We start from the raw sequence: 19,700 nt of genomic DNA, 5'->3' as shown, positions 1-19,700 counted from the left end.
TGTCAAGCACACAGTTTTAAAAACTTAAATGCAAGAAGAACAAAGCACAAAATAATTTTGCATTTAATATTTTAGTCTTATGCAAATAGGGATCACGTGATTAGGGTCCACTGACCAATAAGAAAGTATTCCCATCATTCTTATTCTGTTTTCCTCTTATAGTCAACCATTTTGGCATAACCATTCATAAGAAACCAAATATAAATGTAAAATACAAAAAATGTATTTTCTTACAACACGAACAAGAAGCTATCAGTTATATAACATTATAGAATCCAGATAAAGCTTATTTTTCTCTGGGAAGTTTAAAAATAGGATAGCTTTGGTTCAGATTCATCCTAAAAAGTTTCATGCTAAATAAAAGGGAGAGAGGGAGAGAGAGAGAGAGAGGGAGAGGTGCCTTAAGCATAGCATTCCAAAATGAGTTGACTTATACAGGAAAAAAAAAAACACCACCACCCTTTGGGTCTAACAGTAGCTACATATCCATAAATTAGAACAATATTGAAATTCATGGCATACATGGTTAAAAAGACTACTCTCACATTACACTCCATTAATCACAGCTAAAATAAATTTATTCAAACACCTTATTTGATTTGTTATTTGGTAAAGATATCCATTAGGTGCTTTCATGTAAAGAGGCTTTTAATAGGCTAACCCTAAAGGGGAAAAAAAACCTACTGGTACATTACACACTGGTCAGGGCAGATGAAAATATGTACATAGATTTGCTACCATTCTACAGAAAGAATTCATTTGCCTATCCACTATATTTTTTCCCATCCTTTTAAATCACCTCCTTGCATTAAATATACTCAATCTAAAACAAGTAAAACAGTTGAATTTTTCTTAATTTCCTGATTTTCTTCCCAGATATTATTTTATATTCTTGTACTACTTAAAAAAAAAATTCCTTCACTGTGCTTTTGTGTTCTTGGCTTCTATAGAGTTATTAGGAATCTGCAAACAATTTTACAATTCTAACATGCACCAGATGATATCCATTAGTAGGCAATGCCATTTTTTCACTTACCCATTCTGGATAAAGCATTATTTCCTGGAGACAATGCTGCAGCTTCCGTTAGCTAAAAACTCCCTCTTCACAACTAGATAAATCTTCACAAGTAGATAAAAAGCTTTGTTTCAGATCCTTTGGAACTCTCCCCTCCACCCCCCCTGCTACAGAAGTCCTCCAAAGTAAGAAGCTATCAGCATTTCATTCCTGTAACAAAACAAAGGAAAGAAGAAAAAAAAAGAGGAATAAGTCCACACAAGTTCCTGGCAAAGATTTTAAACTGCATTCTTCTAAGTTTAATCAGTAAACAATCTTAAAGTGACAGTTACCAGTTCATAAAAGCCAGAGATTAATCCAATCAGCAGCAACTGGCTTCACTGCATACCACTGGCCTGGTCAATCAGCAGCACTGATAACTTTTTATCACATGTTGCTGAATCACTCTATTCTCAACGTTACAACATACGTGTCGTGTAACTGAAGACTGGAGGAGAGTTAGCTTCAGTTAAGCCCCAGCTCAGGGAGCTCTTATAGAGAACCGCCAATTAGCTGATGACCAATCACAGCCTGCAACTAGTACCTCAGTCACATGATAGGGCAAGTCCTCATTACTGCAAAATTTCTGAATTACAGGGGTTACACAAAGGACACTCAATGGGGAGGGGCTGGGGAAGGAGTAAACTCAAATAGAAAACGCCCAGGCTGAGGCAAGCTAGTCCTATAAAGCAGGAAACACCCTAGCCTCACACAGACATTCACAACTAGCCCTAAGAGGGATGTCTGGCACATGTTAAATTAATCTCTGGGCAAGAGGCTGGGTTTATAAATCGACTACAGAAATAAACTCATTCCACTTGTTCCTCTCCCCTCCCCCCTCCCCCTTTTACAATGTTTCTAAAATTTTATTTTCCAAAAATATTAAAGGAAAAAGAACTGATTCCCCATAACATTAGCTGTACTATAATACCACCCCCTCTCTCTCACACACACCCCTTTTCCTCATTTTTGGTTTCCGAAAGGATATTACGTCAAATGGAGATTTTTCAGTTACAAGTATTTGTTTCAAATGGCTATGATTAATCAGGTAAAAGTAACGAAATACTGGGTCCAGTGAGCACAGTAACTAATAAAAACATCTGTCACAAAAACAATTCTGAACTTTTTTCAAATCTGGAGGAAATATTCATTACAATAACTAAAATTTTCCCCTTTTAAGTAAAAATGATGTATTTTTTTCTCCAAATCATCAAATATTTTAAAGATCTGTTCTAGGTTAAAAAAAAAGTAGGACCAAACCTATTTGTATCTCTCCAAAAATAGTACTTACAAGTGTTTCTTAACGAAATTTTGTTGTTCTCATTCTATTTCCAAGCCATTCAATAGGATTGATTTCAAACTATGGTCTTTGCTCCATCTTTCACATCTGAGATAGTTACATTTTGATCACAAAGCCACAGTAGCTATTTTTCTTTTAAGTAACAAGAGGAGGAACTCTGGTGCTGTTTGCATAGTATTAAGTGTATGTCAGGAAAACCAGCCATAATTATTCCAGCTCCCTAAACCCCACCCCTTTGCTCCTCAGAACAAGGGTGTTTTTTAAGAAATGGGGTGAAAGGGCTCATGTAGCTATGATTCAGTCATACTATTATACACTGACTATAGTTAATCCCAGAAATATAGTGAAATTAGAGACAGTAAGGCTAAACACAGACATTCATTTGAAAATATATTCTGATTAGTTTCCTACAATTGGATAAAATGCAGAAGAATTAGAATTAATAGAATTAATCTGAAGAAAGTTATGTTTGCTTTTTCTGACCACGAAGTTACCAATTTTACAAGTGAGCGGACAGCTACAAGTTCTATTTTATATATCACCATCAAGTAGAATTTACCTGTTAAAACTATATTTCTACATTTATGCAGCATTTTGGATCGCCAGTTGAACGGTTTAATGATTACTGAATCCTTTGGAAATCTTCTTTTTACATTTCATTTTCTACTAGTTTAAAAATTACAACCTTAACCTTTTCATAGCATACTTTGCTGCACTTTAAAAATAGAATTAAAAACTAGGAAAACTTTCCTTGAATTATTTAATTTCTTTGCAATAGGCATCTGGGTAACACATTCTAGAAACATATAATTACTCTTCCCCTAAGGTGGCTATGTGTTACAGTGGGGAAAACACTGGTTCTTAAGTCAGATGTTGTTGATTCAAATTCTTTCTCTAATGCTTACTACGTATGCAACCTGGAGCAATTGATTTGGGGCCTCAGTTTCCTGATTTGCAAAATGAGAGGGTTAGTCTAGAGGGTCTTTGAGATTCCTTCCAGATCTAGATCCCATGAGCCCTCCCCACTTCTAGAGTTTATTTACTGGACACAATGCTGGGGATAATAATAAATAACTTCGTATGCTATATTTTCAAGGTTTTTATTAGCTCTATACAAAGGTAAAATTACATGTTAATTTAATGGGGGTCTTATGTTTATTTTTTTTTAAAGCTAAAATAACCTTACTCACATTGAAAGCACCTGAACAGAGCGATGTCAGAGCTCTCTTATGCAGTACCTGGGATATGTCAAATTCTTTCTATGCATAAGCAATTCCTTTGGAATATGCCACTGGCAAAACCTGTATTACAGTTCTATCAGGCCAACAAAGGTGTTTTTTAGGGAATTACTGCTTGACTACATTAAAATAGTAGTGGTGGCTCAAGAGTTAATTATGAATTTCAATTGTTCCTAAGAGACAACTGTCAAACCTAGTTTAAATTTTTAGGTCCCAGAGGGTTTGTTTGTTTGTTTTTTTCCTCCCAGGAAGTAGTAAGGATAATGGAAGCCATGTTATAGGTTTCACTTTTGTATTCAGGATATTTCTTATAAAACAAGATATGACTACACACACACACACTCATGAAAACATCAAATAATGAAAGGAGATTCTAACCTCAACAAGCTTGCAATTCACAAAACTTAAATTTATAATCAAGTACGGCTTCATCTTTGACAATTTTGATTTATTTTATTTACTTCCATAATTTTCCTTGTGTTTCCCTCCTTCAGTAGACATGTTAACAATGACACTAGTAGGAAGAAATCATGTGGGTAAATTGCTACCTGTTGCCATGCTAACTGAGTGAACACTATGGCTAGAATCATAATTTGCCTATGAGGATCCTCTGAACACTTGGTCAGGACTTAATTACTGTTAACTCTTTTGAGCATGCTTATTCTTTTCAAATAAAGTTAACTACACTGACCAAGCCTTTGGAGTATTAATTCCTAGTCAGTCAAGCATTTATTAAATGCCTACTGTGTGTCTGATACAAAAAGGGGGGGGGGGGCGGACCACCTATGATTAGAGGCCATGACCTAGATGAGGATCCAGAAAAGGAGACTGCTAAGGTGCAGTCAGATAGGTAGGAGAAGAACTAGGAGAAAGTGGTATTTCAAAAACCTAGAGGGAAGAGAGTCATCAACAGTGTCCAAGAGAAAGGGGATTGCTAACAACTAAACTCATTATCCAGAGGAAAAATAATGTGACAGGAAAATAATTCCCTATTTCCTCCTCAAATAAAGGAGAAAAGGTTGAGGGGAGAAGAGATCAACATACGAACATAGTACAAATCTGCTAAATCAGGAATTGTTTAGAGGCAGCCATGGGAATATATTTGTAAAGCACTTAGCGCAATGACTTCTTTCCTTTTCCCTTTATTCACTTGACAAAATGATTCCCTCTTCCACTGACCCATACTCGTGAGACTTCAATTAATTAATAAGTAAATTCCAAATAACCTAAGAATTAGATTTGATTTACAAAACCTTAATTCATATAATACCCTTCAAGAACATGTTTACTGAGGCATAAATGGTTAATATATGAGATCTTCACAGTTGCACATAGCATTTTATTCAGTAATTAAACTAGATACTTCAAGACAGAATTATTAATCTAGCTATTCATTTTGTTTTGTAACTCATCGCTGACCTAAAGAAAGTTACATTAACAAGCACAGAGATTGCAATTTTATAATTATACAGCTTCCTTTTAAAACAAGAACTACAAAAATATTAATTTTTAAAAACACACTACAAAATGTCCATCACAGTACATTACATATTGTTGGGTGTGTATTCTACATATTGCTATTTGGGGACTATTATTAATTATACTGATATTGATGATAAAGTTCTTCACAAAGATTATTTCATACTAGCCTCACAACAATCCAGGGAAGTAGGTGCTATTATTATCTCCATTTTTACAGGTGAGGATACAGTCACAGAGAGCTTAAGTGACTTGAAGGGTCACACAGCCAGTAAGAACAGAGGCTGCACTTAACTCAGGACTTCCTGACTATAGGTCCAGTACTCCACCCACTGCACCAGCCAGAGGCCTCAAATGTGACTCATTCACAAATTGACATTTATGAATATGGAAAACCCAATTCCATATGTTTTATCATTTGTATCCCCCCCATGGCAATCAGCTATTTTACTATTAAGAAAGTAATCTCAGTGATTTAAACACTTGGTTTTGAAAATGTGATCTGTTAATTGTTCTCAATCTTCTAGTAAGCCACAGGAGGAGACAAGGAAGAAATTATTGACACATTCTTATTACTTTTACGATTTGGAATCTAGTAGTATAGTTTCCTGAGAAAAAGGACTTTTTGCTTGCCTTCTTCCCCCGCCCATTTTAAGGAACATACTGAGTCAGTTTTAGGCTTCAATGACAGATGAATATACAGTGGGTGGGGGTGGTTATGGGGGTGGGCTGGGTAGGAGAAAAGAAGGATGGAGAAGATGGTTGGGAACCAAGAGCTGAATCATAGCCATGTGAGTAATATCAGGGTGTTTTTTTTTTTTTTCCTGCTAAGGGTATGAATCAAATTAAGTTTGTTTTCCTGTGGGTGAAGGGAGACTATAATAGTATGAATCAGAGCAACTATCAAATATGTGGCACAAACTAAAAATTAATTACAATCACTGACTTCTCTCAAAATTTTGCCAGAAGGTGCAGGGGACCTTTTGTTAATTGATATAAAACATTCTAAGTCTGAACTTTTCAAATACTGCCCATCATTAATTTTTTTTTCCCTACTGCTTATGCATATCTCAGAAACAGGAACTTATTGAGATGTTTCTATAAAGACACATTTTTATATCCTGTTAAGATCTTGCAACAAATCACTTTTGCTAGGTAGGTCCTGGAGTAAAATTGAAATTTAGGTTAGGTACAATTCAGCCTTCAGAGAATTTACAGTCTCTTCAGAGAATGAAATAAGACACAAGTATAAATAACGACAGTATGTAATATTACTTGATAAAGAACAAAAATACCATGAGTAATGATGGGAATGCACCAGGTTACAATTCATCTTGCCACCAGCAAAGTGATCAAAGCATGGGGAAATGTTGCAAAAAACGAGGACAAGAGTTATGATTTTGCCTCGAGAACATTCCAGTACAAATATTCACTATTCATGTGCACACACGAAGTGATGGATTATAATTATAAAAACTTTGAATGCAAATGAAAGTCACCTGAAAGGTTTTTCAAAAATTTTTAATTGCTTCATGTCAAAGAAAACACCTAACCATGAGCCAGTGGTTTATAACAGGGGTCACCAAACTACAGCAGGGTGGGGGATGTGGGGGGGCAGTCAGCCTGTACCATCTCCTATGTATGGCCTTTGAGCTAAGAATAGTTTTTCTATTCTTTTAAAAATGTAAAAACCATTCATAGCTTGTGAGCTGTACAAAAACAGAAGGCACCTTGGGTTTGCAAGATCATAGATTTAGGGTTGTAAAGGACTTCAAAAACTGTCTAGTCTAGTTCATTTTTATAAGATGAGTAAACTGAGGCAAGCAGGGAGATTAACTGTGTGCCCAAGGTCACACAAGTAATAAACATTGGGGATGGGATTTGAACCCAGCTCTTCTAACTCTAGAGGCAGTGAATGCTCTTTCCACTGTACCACACGTATTCCCTTTACACGGAGTATGAAAAAAAGATTAAAATATATATATATATATATATATATATATATATATGGGATCATCTTTTTTTTTGTAAAAATCATAGGGTTTTTTTGTTGCTTTTGTTGTTGTTTGTTTTTTGTGGGGCAATGAGGTTTAAGTGACTTGTCCAGCTAGTAAGCGTCAAGTGTCTGAGGTCAAATTTGAACTCAGGTCCTCCTTAATCCAGGGTCAGTGCTTTATCCACTGTGCCACCTAGCTGCCCCCTATGAGATCTCTTTTGATATTTATTTACAGTATTAAAAAGTACTGTTATTTTCCTGTGCCCTAAATCAATGAATTCTAAAAAGAACCATAGTATTTTATAATATCCAATGTTTAGAAAGTTTTGGTGCTCGTTCTGTCACTAAATTCTCTGAACCTCCCTTTCAAGGTTGTAGATGAGCAAATTACTTTGTAAATGGTCAAGTGCTATATGAATGAGAGTTATAATTTATTTGCTTACTTCAAAATATTTGTGTGGGTTTTGCCTATGCTACCCTTTGGAACCTCAAAATAAATTTCTTTTATTTTTTTAGATTTTATTTTATTTTATGTCTGCATTCTTTCCTCCTCGTTCCACTCCATCCTTGCTCCCCTCCCCCAGTGAGAAATCAAGAAAAGCAAAACTCTTGTTAAAAACATCACATCAGGCAAAACAAATCCCTGCCTTGGCTATTTTCAAAAGAAAAAAAAAAGACTCCATCTACACACTCCAAGACCATCATCGGGGCAGCTAGATGACGCAATGAATAGAGCACCGGCCCTGGAGTCAGGAGTACCTGAGTTCAAATCCGGCCTCAGACACTTAACACTTACTAGCTGTGTGACCCTGGGCAAGTCACTTAACCCCAATTGCCTCACTAAAAACAAAACAAAAAAAACAAACCAAGACCATCATCACCCTTCTATCAGGAGGAGGGTGGCATGTTTCATCATGAGTCCTTAGGACTTATAGTTGGTTACTGTGTTGATCAGAATACCTAAGTCTTTTAAAGTTGTTTGTTTTTACAGAATTCTTTTTATTGTATATATAGTTCTGGTTGTGTTCACTTCACTTTGTATCAGTTCATTCAATTCTCAGGTTTTTCTGAAATCATCGCTTTCATCACACAATAATATTCTATCACATTTATATACCATAACTTGCCCAATAAAAATGTCAATCCCTCCATATTTTTGGAGGCAGTTTCACAAACTGAAGTGGCCCCCAAACTTAAGTTGGCTAAGCCTTTTTGGAAAACAGATTAGTGTGCCCTTAAGACTAATAGGTAAGTTGTTTTTTTTTTTTCCCCAGGGGGAGCAGAGGTAGTGGGGACAACAAGTTCTGTTTTGGTCATTTTGATTTTGCAATCCAGTTTAAAAGGTCTAATAAGGCAGCTGAAAATGCAAGTCTGGAGCTCAAGGGAGAGACTAAGGTTAGATATACAGATCTTGGAATTATCTGGAAAGAGATAACAACTCATGGGAGTTGATGTGATTATAGAGTAAGATTGCATGGGAAGAAAGGAGAAGCCCCAGGACAAAGCACTGGAAGACACCCAAGTTGTGGTAACATGGATGATGAATGAGCAAAGGAGATTGAGGACGACTAAGACCAAACCATATCACAAAAACTCAGAGAAGAGAGAGTATCCAAGAGGAGAAAGGTGGCCCAGCCAGCACTGCTGAATGCTGCAAAAGATAAGAAAGAGGAGGACCAAGAAGAAAAGCCCATGAGATTGGCAATTAAGAGATCCTTAGTAACTTTGGGGAGAGTTGGTGGGGCTAGAAGGTAGAATGAAGAGGTTAAAGGAGAGAAAAGAAGAAGTACAGACAGGTTTTTGTTGGATTTTGGCTAAGAAAGGGAGAAATGATATCAGGGATGATGACACTGAAGTTTTATTTTTTATTTTTGTTTTTCAAGGATGGTAGAGACTAGAGTGTGTTTATAAGCAACAAGGAAGGAAACAGTAGATAGGGAAAGACAGGATTAGAAAGAGGCAGAGGGGGAGCACTGGCCCTGGATTCAGGAAGACCTGAGTTCAAATCCGACCTCAGACACTTGATACCAGCTGTGTGACCCTGGGCAAGTCACTTAACCCTCATTGCCCTGCAAAAAAAGAAAAGAAAGAGGCAGAGGCTGAATTAATAGTAAGGGCAATCTGCTGGAGAATAGGGGAGTGGATTGGATAAAGAGTACATTTAGAGGGGTTGGCATTTTCTAGGAGAAAGGTTATTTTAAGAAATATTGTGTGTGTGTGGGGGGGATGTTATCAAGGAGTTGTTAGATAGAGAGGAAAGAAATGGAAGCTTTTTGAGAATATGCTCGATTTTTTCAGTAAAGTAGGAAGTAAAGATCTCAGTTGAAGAGGCAAAGAAATACTGTGGGAAGCATGAAAAGACAAGGAGAATGAATACATTAGGGAGGAGGGAAAAAATTGGCATAGTGATGGAAGGCCCGGTTTGGGTTAGATTACATCAATGTGTAGTGGGCCCAGTCAGCACAGGTTAGTGGCTCTCTACAATTTTAATAAGAGCATGAGAGTAAGAACAGAGGAGGGGCATGGGGGGATTCATAAGGTTTTGGGGTTTGGCAAAGAATGAAGCAAATATGAAAAGGGAGCAAAGAACTTAAGAGCAGAGAATAGCATAGAGTTGAACTAGTTCACTAAAGGACAACTGGAGATGGCCGAAGATATTTAAGGCAATTGGGCTTAAGTGACTTGCCCTGGGTCACACAGCTAATAAGTGTCTGAGGTGAGATTTGAACTCTTGACTCCAGAGCCAGTGCTCTATCTATTGTGCCACGTAGCTGCCCCTAAAGAATAAGGTACAAGGAAAGAGGGAATGTTAAGAGAGGGTGATCAGATAAAGGGATATCAAGATTTTTAATTATAGAAGTGGAACCCTTTTGCGTTATAGAAAGATCAAGAGCATCACCATCCCTCTGTGTAGGTTAGGTAAAGTGGAGTAGTAGGTCTCCAAATAAATTATTTCAAGGCCACTAAAAGATAAGCCAAGTTGTAACTTTTCAATTTCTACCTGAATCTCCATTTTGAAGTTTTGATTACAGAGAAGTAGCTCCCCTTGTTAGTTAAAAGTTTGGATTTAAATTGGTCCTCAAATCAACCTTTGCACTCTAAACATGACTGGTAATTAATACATGAGCATACACCAAATTGCAGTTCAAATGCTGAAATCAGGCAAGAAGTAGTTCTTATGCACCTACTGTGTGTCTGACATTAGGGATACAGTACTGAGGCACTGGGGATGCAAGTACAAAGAATGAAACAATCCCTACTTGAAATGAGCTTACATTCTAATGCAGGAGAGAATGATGCATAAAAATACATATGCCCTCAAAGACCTTCCCTTCATGGGCAGAACTCTTCTACAGTAAGTATCCAGCAGGTGGCGTTATTCCAATCGTTACAGTCCCCCCTGTTGTTCCTCAAGAAACAATGTTTCCTTGACGGAACAGTAAAAACAATATGATAACTATTGCTAACTAATAATATGTGAACAACAATATAGAAAAGGAAGAGAGGAAAGTTTTGTCCAGAGGGGCGATTTTTTTTTTTGTCCTCATGAACCGACGCTTTGACATTAGTCTTGCAAAGGGAGGGCCTCTGCAGAGAATACACGTTACAGATGGTGTATATTATAACAGAAAGAGAAAAAAAAACAACAAAAACAACAAATCAAAACTGTTCATTTAAAGTCTCTGAAAGTCTTTTCTCAGATGTCCTCTAGGTGTAGTCGTGGAATGGAAGTCTTTTCAGGGGTTGATGTGTGGATGCTGGTAATCAGCCAGGAAAATTTCCTACAAAATTGAGCTTAACACAACTTTAAAATAGCTTTGTCAATAATCAAATCAAACAATGAAAGTTCTCAAAAACATGTCTAAGGGAATTCAGAATCTTAGTTGTTACACATGAAACATATAATAAAACAAAAATTGAAACATTCTTTAAAATTATAATATTACTATAGTCCCCCCTTATGGAGGGTAATTGAGAAGACAATTGCTGCAATATTAATTAATAAAAATAATTTTAATCTTTGTTTCATCACTTTTTGCATCATCTGCCTAATTATCCTCATGCCATTATGAGAAATTAGAAAATCTAATATAATTGGTAACAGATGTCAAGGCCAAATTCAACACTGTTATTTATCATGACACCTGAGATAATTATGGGGGTTACCATAAAAGAACAGAGAAATGATGGGATATGAGCATTCCCACACTTGAGCAATATATACTGCCCATGCAGTATGCCAGGTCTAAAATAGGTGGATGGAATATATGTCCATGCCACCAAACATATTGGAGGAAACTGAGTCAGACTTAATCAGATACATGGGATTGAGATGTCCATGGCATCAGGCATATAGGAGGGAGCATAGAAGCCAGGTGTAGAAATGAGATGGGTGGGATGAATACTTCCAGCCATCTGTACAATATTGTGGGGAAAAATAAAATAAAATATTAAACCAAGAGAATCCAACCTCAACATTAGTCAAAAGCCGTTCCCTCGGCCATACCTTGACTTCATGCATGTCTCCCCTCATGTGACAGTTCAGTGTCTGCTCTTGCATGTATTCCTCTTGTGATTGGATGGCATCTTGGCCAACTGGCATCTGATAACTCAGAATAAAGGCAATTAATGTCTTAAATGATAAATTCCCATAATCCAAGTCTCATATGGATTTAAAAATTGAGGATAATAAATGATTGCAAAAAATGTGAATACATCTTGACTCAGAATATAATATATAATTATGCAACAATTTCAAATAATACCCCTTTTTTTTACTTAGTATACAATTACTTTTGTGAAAAATCAGAACATATTTGAATACAAGTTAAAGCACAACACAATCTCAAAGACAACTTTTACAAATGTTCCTCTCTTTTTTTTTTGGAATATGCTTATCAAAAATAATACTCCTAGAATCAATTTACACTTGCCATGGCAAACAATTTGCCAGGGAAATGCTTTAAAGAGTTTGATCAAATAATCAGTTGAGAAAAAATAACAAAAACAAACAACTCAGAATATGGGAGCACAATACTCCTAGAATTAACATTGTATTATGAAATCAAAACCATCTCTCAATTTTTTAAAATTAGATAAATGAATAGAAGAAAATACACATGGAACAATAAAAAACAGTGAAATTCAAACTAAGGAAATCTACATGAGCATGAATTTAATATTAATAAGAGTATTATAAAATATAAACTTGATCACATGACTAAAAAGTTTTTACAAATATTCTCCTTGTTTTAAAAACTAAGTATAAGACACAATCTCAAGCCTGAAAATCTCTATGAAAATAAACCCATACCATTAATTTCAAAATGTATATGTAATAGCATAGAAATCCTATGTAACCTCTGAACTGATACTATCACTCTGAGTGAATTCAGAACACTTTTGATTCCGATATCTAAAATCCCCAATACTCATATCAATACCTTGCTGCTTACTTCTATATTTCTGTAAAATATATACCCTTCCATGGCAAAAGAAGCAGAGTCTTGAACTATGGTGATGATTGTCATTCTTATTCAGCTTAAGTTTTTCTTCTTTAACCCCTCTATATTGTCTGTCAGTCTTTTCACCATACAAATGCTTTATAAGATTACTAATGAAAGACAAAAGCAGGTTAGCAAAATTATGAACAAAACGAGCATATCTGGAATTTAAAGGGTTTTCTAAGGTTGTCTCAGAAGCACAGCCAGGCTGGGGAAGGGCTGAGCCTGAAGCTGCAAATGTAGTTAGAGAAAGTTGAGCATGAGCATTAGATCTCTGGACTTCCCAGGCAGGGGAAGCTATGGGCTTGGCCATAGGAGGAGTAGAGGGTGGGGTCTGGAGAGGAGGGGAGGGACCAGAGCAATTTGAATCAGACTTGATTTTGAACTCAGGCCTGGATTCCTCTTCCCCCACTTTGCCTCCAGGTGCTAGGGGATTAAAAGCTTCTAGAGGGTGGGTCATTGCCTCCAGGCATGCAAAATTAAAGCAACAATTACTGTTAGAACTGGGAAAAGCTGCGGGAATCTCTTCAGGTTTCTCTGAAAAAGCATGGTTGGGAGAGGGAGAGATATTTCCTTGTGTGAGTAAGTTGCTGGCTCTTTTAACAAAAATAAAAAGAAAAATAGAAAATCCACAAAAACAAAGCATTAACATGATCTTATCTCCCATTTGTCTGGTTAAACAGACTAAAATCAAAAATAGGATAATTAGGGAGTTTAAAAGGTCCATTCGAAAAAATTTAAAGGGAAAACACAGCCAGTACGCCAGTACTTAGCAGTTAAAGGGAGAGGGAGGGGAAATTTCTTACCCAACCAGAAGATCAGAAGAAGACTGAGGGTTAGCTTTCCTCTTCGTGGTCAGCCATCTGTTAAGGGTTAAAATTCTAGGAAAACTGTCTAAAATATCTAATGAGTGGTCGCCAATAAATTATAAGCTTTAGCAAGAGTTAGACTTTTAAGCATTTATTAAGGAGAATAAGAATTTGGTAAAGAGAGAGAGAAAGGCCTAGATCTCTATCTATTAAAGGAAGAGCACATTTCTAGCTCCCTTCTCCGCCAGCGTCCTCAGGAAAAAGAGCCAGACTGAGCGCCAGTCTCTTCCTTCCTCCTCCCACTAGTCTGCGTCACTTCCTGATGCCTGGTCTTGCCCTCAAAGACCTTCCCTTCATGGGCAGAACTCTTCTACAGTAAGTATCCAGCAGGTGGCGTTATTCCAATCGTTACAGCATATATACGCAACTAAAGCATATACAAAAATTGCTAAATACAAAGCAATTTGGGAAGGAAGGCACAAGATAGAGGCAGTGGAAGGAGAGAAAGGGAAATGAGGAAAGACAAATCAGAAGCAGATCTTCCTTTCAGACTAGGTCCTCATGAATAGAAAGTCTTGAATCTACTCCTCAGGATCTGAATTTGGCAACAGAGAATGTCAAAACATGTACACGGCCATTCATGAGAACATAAATCAACAGTGACATCTCTCTACTTTCAAGTTCCGGTTTTTAAAGAGGTCAACTTTGCTGTGCAATTGCTAACCCTGGTTTTGAAATTGTTCAATTTTTTTTTCAGATTTCACAAAACAAACTTTAATTGATTTTAATATATACTATCTGTAAAAGGTAGGGAAAACACTGGAAAAAGTGGAAGGAGCAAGGAGGGAGTACTACATTTCCAAAAAGGCCAGGAATCCCTGGTCTAAAGGGTTAGATGTGAGTTTACAGATTCTTTTATACTATACAAGTCTATACCAAAATAATTATTTTTATTTAGACATTTTTATTTCACTCCTTGGACTGAACTTCATCATCATTCTACTCCCCGGAAATCCATTATTCTGTAAGCCTGAATCAACTTTGGTGATAACACCTCTTCTCTGTTCTCAGTATCCTCTGCCCCACTGATTGGGGTGTGGGGGTGAGGGTAGAGAGTAGGACAAAGAACTCCTGCCAAAACCTCCATGGAAAAAGGACTTACAGACAAGCCAACTCATTGTCTGTCCTCCTTGGACTGGGCTCGACCATCCCCATTTCAACTTTCTTTTGTGTGTCGTCTTCCATTAGATTGTAAGCTCCTTGAGAACAGGGGTTGTCTTTTTATTTGTATCCCCCAGCACTTAACAGAGTGACTGGCACATGCTAAGGGCTTAATAAATCTTTATTCACTGATTAATTGACAAAACAGTAGTTTCTCTAACTGAATTGATTATAAATTCCTTTAGTTGAGAGAGATCCCTTCTTCTACAGGTAAGTTCTTACTAACAGGTTGCGTTTTGAAAGTTTGTTTATTACATTGTATTTTTGGAACTCAGACCACATTTTATAAGTCAAAAATGAAGTTTTAAAGCTATGTTAAAGGCTGTCAAGGGATCCCTTGAACTTGTCTTTTAGAGTTGCCACATTTTCCAGAAAAACTGGACCCAGAGCATGCAGGGGGCCTTGAAAGTGTCAAGGAAGCCAATCAGCTAACATAATTTGTTGTTTGCACCTCAAGCTGGACTCCCTGTGTGTCTTTGTGAGGCAAGACAGGCACTAGCCAGTCTGTGCCAAGCTAGGGAAAATGCTTGTACAGTTGGGGTCCTTTGCAGAAAGCAGACCCTTTTATCTTGATAGTCTAATGGGTCCTAAGGGAAAAGAATGAGGCTTTTGCCATTGCCTTGCTCCTCCCCTTCTGGACGGTTACTGCATCTTCCCCCTCCCATGCTATCTATGCCCCTTCCCAATTTTCTCTTCTTCCTTTTGTTGTAGGGTCATAAATATGCAAACTTCTGTAAGTACTGTGAACTCATTGGGATCCACATGCATGTTCATTTCTCTCATAATAAAGCTGGTTTTCACATGTCTCATGATGGTGTCATTGCCCGTTGACAGCTATTATTTAACTCATAACACTTACCATGTTCCACTCAGGTTCTGTGCTAGTATCTCACAGTGGAGTGAAGATTGACCTGGGAGACTAAACCCTATTAGTCCATATCAATCTGGAAGAGTCTTAAATAGGAGCCCAGCAACAAACAGACTTGTCTGAGGATAGCTAAGTGAAGTTTAGAGTGGATCAGTCACCAGATAATGGAAAAAAAAAAAAAAAGAATCTGTGGTCAAAGGAACTCATTAAATCACTTAAGGTATGGATGGAAGGGTTTAAAGCTACATGAGGTAGGGTGGGGTGGGGTGGGGAGTGATGAAGTCACTACTGGAGAAATAGAAGTGGTTATTTCTTCAGAGTAGGGGCTATTATTTTAAAATCCTTAGGTGCTTTACATAATGCACGTTTTGTATGGAACAGACACTTAATGCTAACTGAATTGACTAACATAGCTAAAATACTGTCAGTATATCACGGACTTGTTCCTATCTGCTGATTCACTTCATGTTGGAGGAGAGGAAATGTGACAGCTATGGAACTAAACATTGTCCCATCCACAAGGAAGCATAGTGAAAGGGCTACATCTCTGTCCTACCGGGGCTTTGGGAATTACAAGAGGAAACAGATGAGAAAGATTTGGAAAGGCAGGATCAACAGGACTTGGCAGTAAAATTACATGTGGTGTGAAGGGGAGAGAAGAGTTAAAGAAGAATGAGTTTAGCAGCAAAGTGGTCTACCTCCCTTCCCTTTCGCAGCCAACCTCCTAGAGAAAAGTGGCCCCACTTCCTCTCCTTTCCTTTCCTTTCCTTCATTCCTCAGTCCTTTGCAATCCATCTGGCTTCTGACCTCATGGCTCAACTTAAAACTGCTCTTTCCAAAGCCAGTGGACTTTCGATTGCCAAATCAGATGGTCTTTTCTCAATCCTCACCCTGCTATACTTCTCGGCAGCAATCATTATCTCCACACCGCCGCCGCCCGCCCCCGCCCCCCCCCCCCCCCCCCCCCCCCCCCCCCGCCAAACTTTCTTTCTTCCACACTTCCCTATTTCTGTTGAAATAAACAACAATGTTTTTGAAGTCACTCAGGTTCATAATCTTGGTGTTATCTTTCCCTCCTCACTCTCATTCACCCCATATGTAAAATTATTTGCCAAATATTGTCCATTTCTACTTCCACAGCATCTCTCATATCTGTCCCCCTCCTCTTTCTGTTCACAGCCAACATCTTGGTTTGTCTTGCTTTACCTCTTGCCTAGACTACTGCCAAAAACCTCCTGAACTGTCTTCCTGCTTCAAGTCTCTCCCCTCCTCCTTAATCCCCTCTCCACTCAGCTGCCAAAATGATCTTCCTAAAGCATACATCTGATCATGTCTCTCTTCGACTCAATGAACTCCAATGGTTCCCTGTTGCCTCTACCATCAGATAGAAGTTCTTTTGTTTGATCTTTAAAGCCTCCCCGCACCTTCCTTTCCAACCTTATTACACATTCCTGCTCTTCCTATGTCACTGGGACCCATCACACAGGACTTCTTGTTGTTTCCCCAAGCTCAACACTCCATCTCCACCATCTCCTGCCTTCATGTCTTTTCCCTGGCCATGTACTCCTTCTTTTCCTCCACCTCCTACATACAATCTTTTGTTTTCGTTGGAGTGGTGCCAAGCACCACTTTCTGCATGAAGGGTTTCCCTGATTCTCTTTAGGTATTAGTTACTGCCTCCTTAGTTATTGCCTCCCTCCCTCCTCCTCCCCCCCAAAAAGTTTGCCCTGTTTTTAGGTGGCTCAGTGGATAGAGCACTTGATTAGATTTGTACACAGAGGGGAAGAGATAGTAGAGACGATCAGATTGTCAAAGGCCAAATCATTTCAGAATAATTTTATGTTCAAGAAAACAATCATGGAATAAGCATATCTTCAAGGAAGGAAAAAGAGGGAGTTTCCAGGAGTTTTTAACTGGGACAATGAAATTTAAATATGCCACAGACTTTAACCAACAGAATCTGATTTAGTGACTTTACTTGAATACAATAACTGTGGAAACTCAACATGTCACATATAGAAGCAGTGTTGGCTAGGAGGTTACAGGGGTGGTGGGGCAGGAAGGGGGTATGATGTAGAAAATAATTCCTAAAGTTAGAAGGCCTATCTAATTCAATTCCATTTTACAGATGAGGAAATTGAAGCCCAGAGATGTGAAGTACTTTGTCCAAAATGACATAGCAAGCTCATGTGGAAGGACCGAGTCTAACAGTCTGTGTTGTTTTCATTAAACAATACATTGTTGGGCAGCATGAGCTTGGGTGGAAGTGACAGGAAGGGGGATGGACTTCACTAGGATGACAGGTGGAGGAAACAAGCCATCAGATCCTCCTGACAAATCCTTCCCATGGTTATAAAAAGGTGGTTGTGGTAGGGGTAATTATGACACAATTACAGGGAAGAAGGTGGAAGTTTAGAAAAGGAACCCACTGACAAGTACAGAATTAGGTTTCTAGGAATTAACATTATATCAGATGCTGTAGGAGATTATACAGCATTGTGGAACAGTGGAGAGAGAGGTCATTTTTGGACTCAGTATTCAAGGCTTTCCCTGATCCTATGTGACCATGGGCAAGTCGCTACCTCTTCATGTCCCCATACAACTCTCCTGAGATTCTAATGTTTAGGCAAATGGCCAATCTGCACCGTTGCAAGAAGTTTCCAAACTAGGAATTCTTTACACAGCTGAAATCACAAGTTTGAGTAACAACAAGCCACTGATGTGTTTATCAGTATAACTAATATATTTCTTCAATTCAACATCTTCCCTCCTTATGCAGCCCTAGGTGGATCTTTCTGTAGTATTCAGAACTTCACTCATCATGACCAATCTTTTTCAAGAATCTACTGGGTGAAGACAACTGTATCAGGTATTATGGGTATTAAGTATTAAACAATCTGCAGATTTTAATGAAGTATGGCTATTGCCACAACAAACTGGGAAATAGATCAAAGTTCTCTAATCAATAAATGATCATTTATTAGGTGTCTACTATGTGCCAGCAATGGTGGTAGGCCTTGGTCATACACATACAAAACAGAGACATCTCTGTCCTTAAGGCATGTATGATCTAAGAACACAGATGGTATATCAGTGATGATGGGATCAGGTATGATTTGTGCTTTGTTTCAAAGACCACAAACTCAACTCACTTAGATCTCTTTCAACACTAGAACAGAATTAGCTATATTTACAGTTTCTGTCTTGGCGTGACTATGTTATGTTCATAATCCAGCCCAAATATACCATTAGAAAAAGACATTTAGCTAAATAGCAGAGATAGTTGGAAAGGCTGTGTTTATATCAAACAAAACTTAGAACAACCAAACCAATATTTAACCACATCCTTATGAAAACCCCTCACTACCACTGATAGCCATCATTCTCTATCTCTCCTTCCCGTCTCAGCTCAACTCCTTGAAAAAGTCCTCTAGTCTCAGTGCCTCCACTTTCTCTCACCTAACTCGTTCCACTCTTACTCACCCTCTGCATACAACCAGCCAGATTCTGTAGTTTCTATCACCACAATATCCTTCACACCTGTCACCTCTCTAGTTAAACATCAACAACCAAGAACACATCACCTCTTTTCTGTACTATCACAATCACCTTTTAATTGGTCTCCCTGCCTTGGATCTCTCTCCCTTATCCTCCAATCCTCTTCACAGCTGCTAGTGATCTTAAAGCAGAGGGTTTCACCATATCATCTCCTGCTCAAACTCCAGTTGCTTTTTATTACTTCCAGAATCATAGTTTGTCATTTAAAGGTCTTTCCAACATAGTCCCTCCCTACCTTTCCAGAGTTAGACTTCACTACTTCCCTCCATGCATACTATGTACACTGAACTATTTGCTGGGGTTACAAAGAGTTGTGCATGACTAATCAACTAAATAACAACTATACACACACACACACACACACACACACACTCCCCTTTGTATTTTTATATGTGTATTTGTATATACACACCCATTTGAAGCTTATTTAGGTATGTTACGAACAATGCTGCTCTATATCTAGCTTCTGCTAGACGTTTTTTTGTTGTTGTTGTTGTTTTTTGTTTTTGTTTTTTAGTGAGGCAATTGGGGTTAAGTGTCACACAGCTAGTAAGTGTTAAGTGTCTGAGGCCGGATTTGAACTCAGGTACTCCTGACTCCAGGGCCGGTGCTCTATCCACTGCGCCACCTAGCTGCCCTAGACGTTTTATTTTCCCCCCAGTAGTTTTGGTTA

The 19,700-nt window shown here is 38.0% G+C and overlaps 1 long non-coding RNA gene across 1 annotated transcript in view; it reads right to left on the bottom strand.

Moving 5' to 3' along the window:
- The window catches only part of LOC122750854, a 158,616-nt gene that overhangs the window by 30,625 nt on the left and 108,291 nt on the right, over positions 1-19,700 (bottom strand). Inside the window, exon 4 of the long non-coding RNA XR_006355760.1 lies at positions 1,037-1,225. This is a non-coding gene — a long non-coding RNA (uncharacterized LOC122750854). The remainder of the gene's footprint in view (positions 1-1,036; positions 1,226-19,700) is intronic.

Source organism: Dromiciops gliroides, chromosome 3, assembly GCF_019393635.1.
Source record: "Dromiciops gliroides isolate mDroGli1 chromosome 3, mDroGli1.pri, whole genome shotgun sequence".
In the NCBI taxonomy this organism is placed as follows: Eukaryota; Metazoa; Chordata; class Mammalia; order Microbiotheria; family Microbiotheriidae; genus Dromiciops; species Dromiciops gliroides.
This window is presented reverse-complemented; position numbering and strand designations above follow the sequence as displayed.